This window comes from Bufo bufo, chromosome 1 (assembly GCF_905171765.1).
Source record: "Bufo bufo chromosome 1, aBufBuf1.1, whole genome shotgun sequence".
Taxonomy (NCBI): domain Eukaryota; kingdom Metazoa; phylum Chordata; class Amphibia; order Anura; family Bufonidae; genus Bufo; species Bufo bufo.
This window is the reverse complement of record NC_053389.1, coordinates 771,553,590-771,571,543: the sequence shown is the minus strand read 5'-3', so window position 1 is coordinate 771,571,543 and position 17,954 is coordinate 771,553,590. Positions and strand designations below refer to the sequence as shown.

Below are 17,954 nucleotides of genomic sequence, written 5' to 3'. Positions count from 1 at the left end.
GACCGCAAAAAACTATGCCAGCCAGGTGCAGGCCTGCCATAGATGCGCCTAAATTGGACAAATTTCTGAGCGCAAGGAGGAAACTAAGACCAGCGTTCCCCTGGATCAACTTGCAGGATAACAGGCTGAACTGGATGGACAGATGTCTTTTTCAGCCTTATAAACTATGTTACTTAGTAAATGTGCCCCATTGAGCACTTTGTACAATGTGTAGTCATCTGGATCTGAAGAGTCTTCCTACCGCCATAGCAGGTGCTCAACTGCTACGCAGTGCGAGGGGGGGTTCGGGCCATAATGTACAGTCAGGTCCATAAAAATTGGGACACCGACACAATTCTCAAATTTTTGGCTCTATACACCACCACAATGGATTTGAAATGAAACGAACAAGATGTGCTTTAACTCCAGACTGTCAGCTTTAATTTGAGGGAATTTATATACAAATCAGGTGAACGATGTAGGAATTACAACAGTTTGCATATGTGCCTCCCACTTGTTAAGGAACCAAAAGTAATGGGACAATTGGCTTCTCAGCTGTTCCATGGCCAGGTGTGTGTTATTCCCTCATTATCCCAATTAAAATGAGCAGATAAAAGGTCCAGAGTTCATTTTGAAGTGTGCTATTTGCATTTAGAATCTGTTGCTGTCAACGCTCAAGATGAGATCCAAAGAGCTGTCACTATCAGTGAAGCAAGCCATCATTAGGCTGAAAAAACACAACAAACCCATCAGAGAGATAGCAAAAACATTAGGCGTGGCCAAAACAACTGTTCGGAACATTCTTTAAAAAGAAGGAACGCACCGGTGAGCTCAGCAACACCAAAAGACCCGGAAGACCACGGAAAACAACTGTGGTGGATGACCGAAGAATTCTTTCCCTGGTGAAGAAAACACCCTTCACAACAGTTGGCCAGATCAAGGACACTCTCCAGGAGGTAGGTGTATGTGTGTCAAAGTCAACAATCAAGAGAAGACTTCACCAGAGTGAATACAGAGGGTTCACCACAAGATGGAAACCGTTGGTGAGCCTCAAAAACAGGAAGGCCAGATTAGAGTTTGCCAAACGACATCTAAAAAAGCCTTCACGGTTCTGGAACAACATCCTATGGACAGATGAGACCAAGATCAACTAGTACCAGAGTGATGGGAAGAGAAGAGTATGGAGAAGGAAAGGAACTGCTCATGATCCTAAGCATGCCACCTCATCAGTGAAGCATGGTGGTGGTAGTGTCATGCTGTGGGCATGTATGGCTGCCAATGGAACTGGTTCTCTTGAATTTATTGATGATGTGTAAGTAAAGAGGAGAATACGACGGCACTGCTGCAAATTCAGGTTACGATCCATCAACTCTTACAGCCAATCACTGGCGCAGCGGTCTCGGTGGGTAACCCCTTCCTGCGGTTTATACATTTATTTTTGCGTTATGGCGATGACATTTTTTTGGTCTGGTCGGGTAGCGAGGAATCATGTCACGCATTCCTGCATTACCTCAATACGCGCAACCAGATGAACATGAGATTCACCGTCAATTTTGGTGGTGCGTCCCTTGATTTTCTGGATGTGCGCGTCATGGTGAGGGATGGTGTATTACACACCACAGGTTTTCGCAAACCCACCGTGACAAACTCGCTGCTCCACCAGACCAGTTTTCACCTGCCATCGGTGAAGGGGGCCGTCCCATACGGACAGTTCGTCCGTCTGCGGAGGATCAACGACACCGATGACGGGTTTTACCGACAGGCGCACAAACTAAAAAACCGCCTCCTGGATCGGGGTTCCCTGCCGCGAATAGTCTCAGCCGCACTTCACAAGGCGGCCAAACTTGATCGTAATTCCCTGCTGGTTGAAAGGGCAAGGGGCAAGACATCATCCCGTTTCGCCTTCGCTTTTAAATACAGTCCTGCGGCGGACGTAATTAAACGTGTCATTAACCAGAACTGGGATCTTTTGAAAGGGGATCCCTCTTTGAGCAACCTTTCTGGCCAACGGCCTTTAGTCACATTTAGAAGATGCCCTACCCTCAAAGATAAGCTAGTTGACAGTGTATTCAGCAAACCCCAAGAGGAGACCTGGCTCACTAGCAGAAAGTCTAGAAGGAATTATAAGTGCGGGCACTAAATGTATGTAAAAAATTGCTGCAGATAGGAGGTGTGACCTACGTAGTACGCAACTTTATCACTTGTCGCACACCGTATGTTGTCTATGTCGTCTTTTGCCCTTGCAAAAGATATTACATTGGAAAAACTATTTGCCCACTTTTTGAGCGAATCCGCGAACATGTTGGTTCTGTTTGTTCGGGAAAAGGATGTCCCCGTTTGATAGAACATATCAGAGCTGCTCATGGCGCCCGTCCGCGTTGTCTTTCCTTTACAGGTCCGACTCATCCCTGGGGGGGGGATCGGCACCGTCTGCTCCTGCAGAGGGAAGCAAGGTGGATCCTGCGCACTGGGGCCATGGGGCCAGCAGGCCTGAACGACAGAAACGACATGTCCGTCTTTCTCTAAGTCGATTCTTGTGATATACTTATGCTCCGCACATATAATGTGGTTTATTAGCTGATTCAGCAATCATGACGTGCTGCCCGCTCTCCCGTGCCAGATTATAGAGCATCATCTTTGCATCAGGATATGCATTATTATAGTGTAATTTGTGCAAGATTTATGGTACCAGCTGTACTTTACTTGTCTCTTTCTGTACTTCATGGTTTTAACGTCACTAACCTGCGGTGAGCAGCTGTTGCCCATGGTGCCGGCTGCGGAGCGCCGCCTCTATAAAGCGCAACAATGCGTGATGACGTCGACAGCGGCCCGAAGAAGCACGAGAGTACGCGCGAAACGGGAGTAGCCGCTACCATTCGCAACGAAGTGTCTGCTCCTGCGTCCCGCACGTAACTTATTCCAATGAAGGAACAATAAAGAAGATTTTTATTTGCAACTTTGGTGAGTGCCGCACGTCTCTACATATTTTCTCTACATTGTCGCACTTTATTGATGATGTGACTGCTGACAAAAGCAGCAGGATGAATTCTGAAGTGTTTTGGGCAATATTATCTGCTCATATTCAGCCAAATGCTTCAGAACTCATTGGCCGGTACTTCACAGTGCAGATGGACAATGACCCAAAGCATACTGCAAAAGCAACCAAAGAGTTTATAAAGGGAAAGAAGTGGAATGTTATGTAATGACCAAGTCAATCACCTGACCTGAATCCGATTGAGCATGCATTTCACTTGCTGAAGACAAAAACTGAAGGGAAAATGCCCCAAGAACAAGCAGGAACTGAAGACAGTTGCAGTAGAGGACTGGCAGAGCATCACCAGGGATGAAACCCAGCGTCTGGTGATGTCTATGCGTTCCAGACTTCAGGCTGTAATTGACTGCAAAGGATTTGTAACCAAGTATTAAAAAGTGAAAGTTTGATTTATGATTATTATTTTGCCCCATTACTTTTGGTTCCTTAACAAGTGGGAGGCTCATATGTAACTGTTGTAATTCCTGCACCGTTCACCTGATTTCGATGTAAATACCCTCAAATTAAAGCTGACAGTCTGCAGGTAAAGCACATCTTGTTTGTTTCATTTCAAATCCATTGTGGTGGTGTATAGAGCCAAAAATGTTAGAATTGTGTCCATGTCCCAATATTTATGGACCTGACTTGTATGTCTGTCATCTATTATGGCCTGGGCCTCATTTTCTAGTCTGTGCTCTCCCTCAGCAGGCACAATGCAGTGAGATTATTGTGCCTGCTTTACTGAGCAGAACGAAAGGGCCGAAATCATCCCCTGTCCCCGTGTGAGCTCTCTCAGCCCAGCAGACGTGATGACATCACTGCATCTTGCCTGCTGGGGAGAGTGGTATATGCTCTGTTCATTGGAGGAATAGGGGTAGGTGAGTATTGATGTTTTTTGTTTTTTTTACGTTATTTATACCACAGGAGCCTCACCAACGTAAAGGAGCAGGGCACTAAAGAGGCATAACTACAGTGTGGGGGCATTATGAGGGCAAAACTACTGTGTGGGGGCACTAAAGGGGTAAAACTACTGCGTGGGGGCATTAAGAGGGCAAACCTACTGTGTGGAGGCATTAAGGTGGCACAACTACTGTGTGGGGGCACTAAAGGGGCAAAACAACTGTGTGGGGCCCATTAAGAGGGCAAACCTATTCTTTGGAGGCATTAAGGTGGCACAACTACTGTGTGGGGGCACTAAAGAGAAGAACTACCATGTAAGCTCATTGAGGAGGAGATGCAGGTGCACTAAGGGTGAGCATCAGGGGCGTAGCTATAGGGGAATCGGCTGCTTTGGGGCCCAAACTCCGAAGGGGCCCAACCAGGATGAGAACTAAAATATTTTATTGTCAGGATCCCCTCAACAGTATTACACAATGAAATTCTATACAGTGACAGTTTATAAAGTGTAGGAAATGGATGGAGCAGCTGCTGGGCCTGGTCTGAGAGAGCAATCTTTACTAGCCACAGGAATAGGGGTGGCATGAAAGGAAGGGGTTGCAAAGAAATTACTGGGGAAAGGGGGCCCCATTCAAAAATTTGCTTTGGGGCCAAGTCATTTCTAGTTACGCCACTGGTGAGCATTATTGCGTGGGGCAAAACTACTGTGAAGGGTGCACTATGGGGGCATAACTAATGTGTGGAGGAACTGTGGAGGCAAAACAACTGAGTGGGGATGTTGTACAGCGGGCATGGCTGGTCTTGACTAGCCGTGGGAGCGGGGTTGTAGGGAAGGTGCTCAGGGAGAGGCATTTAAATTTTGGCTATTGGGTCCAGCCTTTTCTAGTTACGCCCCTGGTGTTTAAAGCTCATTATACCCATGATGATTTTGACTTTCCCATACATAGGAAAGATATCACCCCCTTGTATGTGGTCTGTAGGTGTCCTGGCCATATGTTCCTATATGTGGTATGGGGATAGGAAGACATCAGCCTTATAACAGTCTTCCAGGTTCAGACTGGTCCTTTACCAGAGGATTCTGTGGAGTGCCCAGGTTCTAACACAACAGGGATATAAAGGCCTGGTAGAAGACAACTCCATCTGCAGCCAATCAATTGTCACTAGCAGGGCCGGCTCCAGGTTCATGTGGGACCTTGGGCGATAAATCCCAGTGGGCCCCCTTGAGGCATTTTTTTACATTTACATGTACCCCTGTGGCTCCCACACCGTATAATGACCCCCAGTGGCCCCCATACAGTATAATGACCACTAGTGGCCCTTCACACAGTATAATGCCCCCCCCCAATGTCCCCCACACAGTATAATGACCCCACAGAGGCCCCACACACAGTATAATGACCCCACAGTGGCCCTCCATTCAGAATAATGACCCCTCAGTCGCCACCCATTCAGAATACTGTGTAAGGGGCCCTCACAGTGTAATGACCGCCCAGTGACCCCCCTCACATACCTATCATTGCAGGAGTGCAGGGGAGCCGGTGGTCCTGTCATTCACTAACTGTAGCTCATCTCCCTGCGCTCCTTCTCTCCTCCGCTGCAGCAGTGAGACACACGTCATGACGTCACCGCTGGGCCGGGCCTGGAGGAGAGAAGGAGCTGTGCAGGGATGTAGCTAGAACTGACTGGGCCCCACAGCAAATTTTTGTAGGCCCCCTTCCCAGTGGGTTCATGTCCTATCGTTTTGATGTATACAAATGTGCAGCACTCCACGTTTTTTGTATCCTACAGAGTACAGTAAAAAATACATACGGTAATGTATATGTTTTTTTTTACAATGAAACTGTATGGTGAACGGCCGCCACTGTACGGCATCAGTCTGAGATACCTGTTAATGTATACATTTTTGGAATACATTTCCGTTCCTGAAAAAAATAGAAATGTCCTATTCTTGTCCGCAATTGCAGACAAGAATAGGCATATTCTATTAGTGCCGGTGATGTGCGGTCCGCAAAATGCGGAACGCACATTGCCGGTGTCCGTGTTTTGCGGTTTCGCTGATTCATTTCTATGGGGCTGCACGATGTGCGGCCCGGATCTGGAAATGCGGACCCGCACTTCTGGGTCTGCATTTCCGTTCCCAACAAAAAATAGAAAATGTCCTATTCTTGTCCGCAATTGCGGACAATAATAGGCATATTCTATTAGTGCCGTTGATGTGCGGTCCGCAAAATGCGGAACGCACATTGCCGTTGTCCGTGTTTTGCGGATCCGCAAAACACACATGGACATGTGAATGGACCCTTAGTGCCATAATAAGCACTAGTACACAGCGGAGCGGCGAGGGGAGACCGCCATGTACTGACAGAGCACACAACCTGGTCCTAGTGGTCAGCGGTGAGGACTGTGCTGCCCAAGGATCATTTATCTATTGGGAAATACAGGGCACAGTATAATACACTAGAATCTATATACTACAAAGATATTAGCCCTACTCCCAAATAATAATACAATTAGGGGGTCATTTATTAAACAGAAATACGCCTATATTAGGCTAGTTTCCACACTAGCAGCAGGGGACTCCGGCAGGCTGTTCCAACCTGCCGCTAGTTCACGTGTGCCCCCGGACTGCCGCTCCATCCCCATTGACTATAATAGGGGCGGGGGCGGAGTTCCAGAACGGCAGCGCACGCCGAGAGGCAGCCAGACTAAAAGTACTGCATGCCGGCCCCCACCCCCATTATAGTCAATGGGGACGGAGCCGCAGTCCGGGGGCACACGTAAACTAGCGGCAGGACGGATCCGACAGGCTGTTCAAACGCCGGAACAGCCTGCCGGAGTCCCCTGCCGCTAGTGTGAAAGTACCCTTAGGAGTATTTCTGACACAGATTGTGGAGCAAAGGTCCTTAGCGCCGCAATCTGCAACTTTTTCCCACTCATGCCAGGTCTAAAAAAGGTAGCGTGGGCAGGGAAGGGGATACAGTTATTGGATAACACCACCATACAGTAACTGGATACCACCGCCATACAGTCACCGGATAACACAGCCATACATTCACCAGATAAAACTACCATACAGTAACCGGATACCACCGCCATACAGTCACCGGATAACACCGCCATACAGTAACTGAATAACACCACCATACAGTCACCGGATAACACCTCCATACAGTAACTGGATAGCACCACCATACAGCGACTGGATAAAAGGGTATAAGAGGGCACAGAACAGGTAATGACTAGGGGCACTGTACAGAATATGGTAAGAGGGCACAATGCAGGGTATAAGGGAGCACAGTACGGGGTGGGGGGCACAGTCACGTGACCCTCTGACGTTAAAAGGTCCTTATGGTGCATGCGGTTTACACACCACGATAACGAGAGGCAGAGGAGTGAGACAGGGGCCCTGGGCCCTGGATGGACAAGAGGGGTGCACACAGCAAGTAGGTGGAAGGGGCTCTGAGGGGAATTCATATAAGAAGTAGGGGGAAGGAGGTCTGTGCAGGGCAGCAATAGATGATAGGAGGGGGGCAACAGAAGCTCTGGATACATGGGGGAGGAAAGGAGACAGCAGGGGCTCCATGAGGATGAGATAAGACAGGGAATGGGGGGGCAGGTGTCATGGAGGCCAACTGCTTAATGAGGCAGTAAAACATCAATTAGCATGAAGCTGCTGGTCTACAGCATCCAGCAGCAGCTTGAAGAGTTCCCTGACCCTCCTCCTCCTGTCCCACAGAGAAGAGACAGTCACAGTGCAGACTCACTCACAGACTGTCTTCACACTTTTGCTCCGCTGGGGTCTCAGCACCTCCTGTGTAGAGGGGGCGTGTCTGAAGCTGGTAAGGCAACATGTCTTCTCTGCTGGAGTGAAGAGGGGGTGTGTTTGAAGCTCCGCAGCACAAGAGCTTGTAATGAGGACAGCAGCAGCCAGCCTCAGCGGATGCTCCCTTGCTCCAGTCTGAAACTGCGTAAGTGAAAGGACTGCAGCTCCCTGCACTCCAGCAATGAGCACTTCCATCTGTATTCATACAAGCGCTAATAGCAGCGCAGTGGGCCCCCCCAAGAGCAGTGAGCCCCAGAACTTGCCTGGGAATGCCGGGTGCTGACGCAGACCCTGGTCACTAGGTTCTATTTCTACCTAACCTACAGTGGCATGCAAAAGCTTGCAATTGCTTTCTGTAGCCAGCCAAGAGTCTTTTAATTCTTGTTTGAGGGGTTTTCATCCATTCTTCCTTACAAAAGTCTTCCAGTTCTGTGAGATTCCTGGGCCATTATGCAGCACTGCTCTTTTGAAGTCTATCTACAGATTTTCAATGATGTTCAGATCAGGGGACTGTGAGGGCCATGGTAAAACCTTCAGCTTGCGCCCTTTCAGGTGGGTTTAGTGGTGTGTTTAGGATCATTAATTATCCATTTGCAGAAGCCATCCTCTTTTCAACTTCAGGTTTTTTACAGTTGGTGTTATGTTTACTTCCAGAATTTGATGGACTTTCATTGAATCCATTCTTCCCTCTACCAGTGAAATGTTCCCTGTGCCATTGGCTGCAACACAACCACAAAGCATGACTGATCCCCCCATGCTTAATGGTTGGAGAGGTGGTTTTTTTCATGAAATTTTGTGCCCTTTTTCGCCAAACATACCTTTGCTCATTGTGGATACCTTTGCTCATTGTGGCCAAGGAGTTTTAGTTTAACCTCATCGGTCCACAGGAGTTGTTTACAAAATGCATTAGATTTGTTTTTTTTGCAAACTTCTGACGCTGAATTCTCTGGTGAGGACGCAGGAGAGGTTTTCTTCTGATGACTCTTCCATGAAGGCGATATATGTGCAGACATCGATGAACAGTAGAACAATGCACCACAACTCGAGAGTCTGGTAAATCTTCCTGAAGGTCTTTTGCTTGGTCTTCGAGACCTTCTCTTGACCTCTGCTATTCCTGTAAAGTGCCATTTCTTAATTACATTTCGGACTGAAGAAATGGCAACCTCAAAATGCTTTGCTATTGCCTTTTCCTGCCTTGTGGGCCTCAATCATTTTCATTTTCAGAGTGTTAGGCAGCTGCTTAGAAGAACCAATGGCTGCTGTTTTGTGGGACAAGGTTTGAGGAGTCTGGATATTCATAAAGTTTAGAAATTTGCATCACCTGGCCTTTCCTAATGATGATTGTGAACTAGACTTAAAGGGGTTGTCTCACTTCAGAAAATAGCATTTATCATGCAGAGAAAGTTAATACAAGGCTCTTACTAATGTATTATTGTTATCCATATTGCCTCCTTTGCTGGCTGGATTCATTTTTCTATCACATTATACACTGCTCATTTCAATGGTTACGACTAGGGATGAGCGATTTGACTTCAGATGAAACATCCAAAGTCTATTCGCATAAAACTTCATTCCAATACTGTACGGATCAGGAGCCTGAAGTGGTACCTTGGAACCGAACCTGAGTTCGGGAAATGTTTTTTTACAGTACAAATTAATTTATGAAGTTATTACCCGAAGTCTTGAGAGACTTCGCAAAGCAATAATCTCAGTTCATCAGAGCCAATACATTCTAATACTGTATGGTGCGCCTGCTCCATACAGTATTGGAACAAAGTTTTATGCAAATCGACTTCGGATGTTTCATCCGAAGTCAATTCGCTTATCCGTAGTTACGACCACCCTGCAATCCACAAGTACTGGTCATGCTTGCATACTATAGGAAAAAGTGCTGGCATCTCTGGGGGCCGGGACCGTGGGACTGCACATAGGCTAGTGCTTTTTCCTAGAGTGTGCAAGCACGACCGCCGTTGCTAGATTGCAGGGTGGTTGTAAAAATGGAAATGAACAGTGTATAATGTGATGAAAAATTAATACAGCCAGCAAAGGAAGAAATATGGATAACAATAAATTTTTAAGTGCCTTGTATTAACTTCTTCTACATAATAAATACTATTTGCTGAAGTGAGATAACCCCTTTAACCCGAACAGGCTATTTAAAGGGGTATTTCCATCACAGACAACGGGGGCATATCTCTAGGATATGCCCCCATTGTCTGATAGGTGCGGGTCCCACCTCTGGGACCCACACCTACAAGGAGAATGGAGCGGGAAGAGTTGAGGCTGGAGGACCACCACCAATCGCTGCGCCCCGCTGCTCCCATACAAGTGAATGGGAGCACACCGCGGATGCGCAGCCCCTGCTCCCATTCATTTCTATGGGGCCGATAGAAATAGCCGAGCTATTTTCGGCAGTCCCACGGAAATGAAGGGAGGGCAGCTGTGCATGCGCGGTGCGCTTCCATTCACTTGTATGGGAGCAGTGATTGGTGGTGGCCGGACCCCGGGAAACCCGGGGTCCTCCAGCCTCAAATCTCCCTGCTCCATTCTCGTTGTAGGTGTGGGTCCCAGAGGTGGGATCTGCACCTATCAGACAATGGGTGCATATTCTAGTGATATGCCCCCATTGTCTATGATGGCAAAACCCCTTTAAGGTCTGGGATCTCGGTCAAAGTTATCTGAGTGCTCAAATCTCCCATATTTTTGCAAGGTACTTGTGAGGAATATGAATTATTATTTACTGTCAGCCATGTTCCCACACCAACCATTTGCTGAAAGGTAGCAGAGGTAGTGAGCTCCACAGGGGGGCCCTGCTTCAAAGCCAGCAGCTAGCAAAGGACCTCTAGCAGTCCACCAGTGTTTACAACTTTTCACACTTCCATTCAGCCAGCCAGGAACCCAGCTAATGGAACAGGAAAGATCTCTCTGCAGGAGGTCTAGTCCATTCCCCAGTTCAATGGAAATTATCAGACATATTGGAGCCGGCAGTTCATAAGGAATTATGAATCACCCAGCCATCACAGGCCCAACCCAGATACATATTTATGTCCCTGTGGCCACGATGAACAGGCCCGTGGTCATGGTTTGTTGGTGGGATACCAGGGAAGGGAGATATACATAACTCCCCACAGAAACTAAATAACGGTACCATGCTTGGACTCTTCTTGTAGCCAGAACCCAGGCGGGTCTGTTGGTCCTAGAACCATCTCTTTGTGACCTTCTGGTCTGGCGCTATGAACCCTAAAGGGTTTTGAGGGTCGTTGAGCTGCCAAGATCAGCAGGGAGGGGGGGACCCTTCCCAGAGGCGGGAAGAAGAGGGGTCGGCTATAGTTTAAAAGTCCAGCAAGCGGACGTGTGTTTTCTCGGAATGAGGGTAACATCGTGCCATGTGTTTAGAGGGACCTACAACCTACTGACATCACTGCCCTCCATGTGAATACCGCTAAGAACTTATCACAACCCAAAAGGACTCATCCATCTGGTAAACTGACTTTTGTTCTGCTTAACCCTGTTTGTGCCATACCACCTGAATTTGTAACCTCAGACCACTGTATATATCCTTGTGTGTATAGTGTATTGTCTAGTGCGCCCTTAAGGCGATTAAATATATCATTTAATCTTGTGCTGTCTTGTATCTCGATCACGAACCCCCTCCGTGTTTCAGCCTAGTAATGCGCTACCGCAGGTTGGTTTCTTACCCTATATAATCCCGTTAGCGGACCAGGCTTATATCAAACAAGAAACTGGTGGCAGTCTTTCCTGCTTCACTGGGGCAGTGAAAAGACTCTCTCAGCTTGTTGTCTTTCTGTGGACAGGAGTCTGTGAAAACTGTACCAAGACTGACCTTACCCGCTCCTCCAGGAGGGCGTAACGTCACGTCTTGGTAACCAGTGACCATACCGTATCTCATGAGCGCGACGTAGTTGACGTCCGGCGTCAGTCGGGGTACGGTATTCGTCACAGTACTCCTTTTCTTTTTTTTTTACTCTAAGGCAACATGCACACGAACAGTGTTTCCATGTCTGTTCTGTTTTTAGGATGCGGACCCATTCATTTCAATGGGTCCGCATCAGTATGTCCGTTCCGTAGCCCCACACAAAAAAATAGATCATGTCCTATTCTTGTCCGTTTTAGGCCTTGTTACAATTGATCCGCAAAAAAAAAACGGATGGCATACAGACAGCAAAACACATACAGTTGTGTGCATGTAGCCTAAAACTGTAGAAAACCAAAATAATACACTGAAATTGCTTAAAATGTTGAAAATTGTTTTTCATCTTTAAACTTATGCCTTTTGGAGATCATTTCATCTTCAACTTCACATTAACAGTAATTTTGACCAGGGTTGCCCAACATTTTGAGTGCCACTGTATTACTGTAGATCTTATTGATGATGTCCCATATATACTATAATAGCAACAAAGATGGAGGGTGACCCTCAGAATCGTTTCCTTTGGTGGACCTAAGGAAGACCATCACCGTATTTATATAGTCCACACGTATACCTGCATGTAAAGCTCCCAGCTGAGGGTGGACTAGAAGGACTGTAACATCCTGAAGTACAGTACAGACCAAAAGTTTGGACACACCTTCTCATTCAAAGAGTTTTCTTTATTTTCATGACTATGAAGGCATCAAAACTATGAATTAACACATGTGGAATTATATACATAACAAACAAGTGTGAAACAACAGAAAATATGTCATATTCTAGGTTCTTCAAAGTAGCCACCTTTTGCTTTGATTACTGCTTTGTACACTCTTGGCATTCTCTTGATGAGCTTCAAGAGGTAGTCCCCTGAAATGGTCTTCCAACAGTCTTGAAGGAGTTCCCAGAGATGCTTAGCACTTGTTGGCCCTTTTGCCTTTACTCTGCGGTCCAGCTCACCCCAAACCATCTCGATTGGGTTCAGGTCCGGTGACTGTGGAGGCCAGGTCATCTGGCGCAGCACCCCATCACTCTCCTTCATGGTCAAATAGCCCTTACTTTCAAAGTTTTCCCAATTTTTGGGCTGACTGACTGACCTTCATTTCTTAAAGTAATGATGGCCACTCGTTTTTCTTTACTTAGCTGCTTTTTTCTTGCCATAATACAAATTCTAACAGTCTATTCAGTAGGACTATCAGCTGTGTATCCATCTGACTTCTCCTCAACGCAACTGATGGTCCCAACCCCATTTATAAGGCAAGAAATTCCACTTATTAAACCTGACAGGGCACACCTGTGAAGTGAAAACCATTTCAGGGGACTACCTCTTAAAGCTCATCAAGAGAATGCCAAGAGTGTGCAAAGCAGTAATCAAAGCAAAAGCTGGCTACTTTGAAGAACCTAGAATATGACATATTTTCAGTTGTTTCACACTTGTTTGTTATGTATATAATTCCACATGTGTTAATTCATAGTTTTGATGCCTTCAGTGTGAATCTACAATTTTCATAGTCATGAAAATAAAGAAAACTCTTTGAATGAGAAGGTGTGTCCAAACTTTTGGTCTGTACTGTATTTCACTAAAACTTCTGTCACCCTGCTTCCTCATGTTAGGTGTATATGTGTATTTCCATCTTGTGTGACTTAACTTTGCATTTATATTATATGTATTTTCAGGCCTGTATTATATATTTAAACGGAAAATGCAAATGTGATCGCACACTACATCCAGCACTCTGCCCTGCCTCCATGCTGGATGAGACATTGGTGTACATTTTGGCCAAAGCAGCCCATAGCCAGTTAATATCCCTAGGCTGGAATAGTTCATTCCAGGCTAGCTCCCCCCTTTCTGAGGAGGAGTGGAATGTTCCAATATCCTACCTCATGGGGAGGAAGAAAAGTTCTAGGGTGTGTGAACCAGCCCCCTGCTGGGGAAGGCTGTGTTGGTAGGAGCTCCCAGAAACAGGGATCCCAACCTAGGATCCAAGCCTCGGCTGAGGCCCAGGATCATCTCTTCCCAGCCAGAGTCATCTACCCAGCTGGTTGACAAGAAAGCAGCAATTACAGAACTATAGATCTCCAGGAAGAAGACATCATACCCTGCGAGCAGTCCTGTGAGTACAGATCCAAACACCAAGAGAAGCTAAATACCTCCTCAGCTAGTCAGGCCCAAGCTAAGCAGACTACAGACAGAGCAGAAGATAGATACCTGCCAGATCTCCTAGGCATATGTATAAGAAGCAGAATAGATATAAATTCCTGTCACATATTGCCAATACCTGCTGGGATCCAAGACTATTGCTGTAACTTGTATGGATCAAAGCTGCCAATCATTAAGTAAAGACAAGTTGGAACCTATTACCTGTCTGGATCTCAATTATTCCTCAATTACTCCTACTGACCACACTCAATTTTATTGCAAGTGAGCCCAGGAGTCCAGCCGTATCAAGGTAGGAGACACCGTTGACACTACAATACCTACTATACAGAGACATTATCCCCGTCTGGCATTCCTCACCTGGTACGTGAGTTATTACATCTTAAAGGGCCCTGCTACAGTACCTGCAAGCTGCAATTGGCGCCACGAACTACTACACATATATACTGACCCACTGCATAGCTGACCCACTGACCCAGTGTCCTGCTCATTGCAGGACCAGAATGACTACTTCTCTGTATGTATAACATAGAGCACACATATTTTATAACTGCTCATTTTTAGCCCTCCACCAGCTATCGCTGCCCATATCTTGCACGCAGTGTTTACACACCTCATACGCCTCACACCTCTTTTTATTTCCCTCCCTCACAGTATTTATCACGCCGCTGACACGATCAATACTTTTAATCTAGAGCTAAATTTATTAACTATGGAAGACAGGAGGGGAGATAAATGTGACCCCTGCCTCTCGCTCTCACATACCAGGACTTAACTAACTTAAGGGGGTCACTAAGTTTCTATGACAGGTCATTATCTGCCATAGCTTCCTCCTCCATTAAGAAGGCCCATGGTGTATTTTTATGTTTCTAGGTGTTATAAGGGTTTTCCAGATGTTTATAGCTGGAGATACCTCGTATAGTCTGTAGAATTTGAGGGACCTTAAAGTAGAGGAATATTTGTTCATGGCAATGGGATATGTAACCTATCCATGTGGACAAGACATGAACAAATTTTTAATCTCCACCGCTACCTACAGACATACAAAACTGGTGTAAAGTAGAACTGGCTTAGTTGCCTATAGCAACCAACCGGATTCCACCTTTCATTTTTCAGAGCTCCTTTGGAAAATGAAAGGTGGAATCTGATTGGTTGCTATGGGTAACTAAGCCAGTTTTGCTTTACACCAGCTTTGATAAATCTCCCCCATAGTCCTCAAGGTCCAAGTCTCAGGTTCTCCACAATTTTAAAACTTCTCTAGGGTTGCAACTTTCAAAGAAATACTACACATATCAGGTTGTTTCTTCCAAATTTGAATCGGAATTTGGATTCAAGTCCATGTTAAAAGAACATGACATGGCCAAAAGTATGAGGCACCCCTTCTTAATTGGAGGACTTGGCATCTGGGTGTAACAGAAGCTCAGATAAATCGGGTTAAACTAAACAGGACCACTGGGCCTCATTTCTTAAAACTGCCTAGGAATAAAACTCTTAGTTGCCCATAGCAACCAATCAGAGCTCAGCTTTCATTTTTTTCAGAGCCCTTTAGGAAATGAAATGTGAGCTCTGATTGTTTTCTATGGGCAACTAAGACAGGTTGGGTGATTGGTGGCCAAGTAGCTGAGATAACCATATGCAATGCAAGAGCAGCTTAAAAACTTGTTCTCTGGATTAAAGGGGTTTGCCAATATTTTAATGCTGATGATCTATCTTCTGGATAGGTCATCAGTAACTGATCGGTGGTCGGGGCAGACACCCAGGACCCCCACTGATCAGTTGTTTGAGAAGACAGTAGCACCATGGCCTTCTCTCAACTTTCCCTAGGTCAGTGATGTCACATACATCGGTCATGTGGACTGAATGGGGCTGAGCGCGATACCAAGCATAGCCACTATGCAATGTACGGCGCTGTGCTTGGTGAGCTCCGTTGCCTTCTAAAACAGTTGATCGCAGGGGGCCCGGGAGTCGGACCGCCACTGTTCAGATACTGATGACCTCTCCAGAGGATAAGTCATCAGTATTAAAGTCTCGGAAAACCCTTTTAATGAAACATGCCTCAACATCTGACATGAAATGGTGGATGTCAGCAGAACTTTTACTGTCCAACATAAGACCTTGGGATGGAGTCATGTTCCAATCTCTAGCGGACAGTCTTTCCAAGAAAGCACAGGCTATTGTAGCAGCAATGGAGAGTTAAAGGGGTTGTCCCACGAAAAATATTCAAAAGATTCAGTAAGGCATGAGGCCTTACTGAATCTTTCCCATAAAACTAGATATCACTAATCTGCTCCGCTCCTCCTGCTCTATAACATACCGCCTGCAGCTCAGATACCGTGTGCAATGTGACAGGTTCCCTTTAACAACAAAAAACACAAATTGGATGCAGACCAAAACTACAGCCATGTGCATAGCCCCTAAACTAAAATCAGGCACTGACAGCTTTCACGATCACTGTATGGGACTAGGTGTGACAACTGCCAATGGCCTTCATTTCCTAGCAGCCTGCCAGGCAAGGTCGGCGTCAGCGCCCGGCACACCCGGGCACGCATCGGGGCCCACTGAACCTGGGGGGGTGAATGTGCCTGCTCACTCCTACGGCTGTGTCCTGGTCTTCATTAAACTGCCTGTTCTGAATTCTAGGGCAGCTTACCCCAGCAATGCAGACAATTTTCGCCATGTGCTCTGCTGGGTTGGGCGACCCCAGGACTCAGAACAGTGTTTTTGTCTGTCCTTGTGTGTATGTGACTGTCCCTGTGTGTGTGTGTGTGTGTGTCTGTATCTGATCCTGTGTGTATGTGTGTCTGTGTGTATGTTTCCCTGTGCGTGTGTCTGTCCCTGTGTGTGTGTGTCTGTCTCTGTGTGTTTTTGACCGCCCCTGTGTGTGTGTCTGTCCCTGTGTGTATGTGTCTGTGTCTGTCCCTGTGTGTATGTGTCTATCCCTATGTATGTGTCTGTCCCTGTGTGTATGTGTCTATCCCTATGTATGTGTCTGTCCCTGTGTGTATGTGTCTGTCCCAGTGTGTATGTGTCTGTCCCTGTGTGTGTGTGTGTGTGTGTATGTGTCTGTCCCTGTGTGTATCTGTCCCTGTGTGTATGTGTCTATCCCTGTGTATGTGTCTGTCCCTGTGTGTGTGTGTATGTGTCTGTCCTTGTGTGTGTATCTGTCTGTCCCTGTGTGTCTGTGTGTCTGTCCCTGTGTGTGTATCTGTCCTTGTGTGCATGTGTCTGTCCCTGTGAATGTCTGTCCCTGTGTGTGTGTGTGTGTGTGTGTCTAGCACTGTGTGTGTGGGTGTCTGTCCATGTGTGTATGTCCCTGTGTGTGTATCTGTTCCTGTGTGTGTGTCTGTCCCTGTGTGTGCATGTGTGTGTGTCCCTGTGTGTATGTGTGTGTGTATCTGTTCCCGTGTGTCTGTCATTGTGTATGTGTCTGTCCCTGTGTGTGAGTGTGTGTTTGTGTGTCTGTCCCTGTGTGTGTATATGTCTGTCTGTCCCTGTGTGTGTATTTGTTCCTGTGTGTATGTGTCTGTTCTTGTGTATGTGTCTGTCCCTGTGTGTGCGTGTGTCTGTCTGTCCCTGTGTGTATGTGTCTGTCCCTGTGTGTGCATCTGTCCCTGTGTGTATGTGTGTCTGTCCCTGTGTGTGTGTGTCTGTCCCTGTGTGTGTCACTGTGCGTCTCTGTCCATGTTTGTATGTGTGTCTGTCTGTCCCTGTGTGTCTTTGATTGCCCCTGTGTGTGTATCTGTCCCTGTGTATATGTGTGTCCCTGTATGTTTGTGTCTGTCCCTGTGTTTGTGTCTGTCCCTGTGTGTATGTGTCTGACCCTGTGTGTGTGTCTGACCCTGTGTGTGTGTATGTCCCTGTGTGTATGTGTCTGTCCGTGTGTGTATGTGTCTGACCAGGTGTGTGTCTGACCCTGTGTGTATGTGTCTGTCTGTGTGTGTATGTGTCTGTTCCTGTGTATATGTGTGTCCCTGTATGTTTGTGTCTGTCCCTGTGTGTGTGTCTGACCCTGTGTGTGTGTCTGTCTGTCCCTGTGTGTGTGTCTGACCCTGTGTGTGTGTATGTCCCTGTTTGTGTGTGTGTCCCTGTGTGTGTGTGTGTCTCTCCCTGTGTGTGGCCCCCACACAGTATAATGACC

The 17,954-nt window shown here is 46.7% G+C and overlaps 1 protein-coding gene across 5 annotated transcripts in view; it reads right to left on the bottom strand.

Moving 5' to 3' along the window:
• Nucleotides 1–17,954, bottom strand: part of LOC120986307 (inositol polyphosphate-5-phosphatase A-like) — an 88,180-nt gene that overhangs the window by 17,002 nt on the left and 53,224 nt on the right. The window lies entirely within an intron of this gene.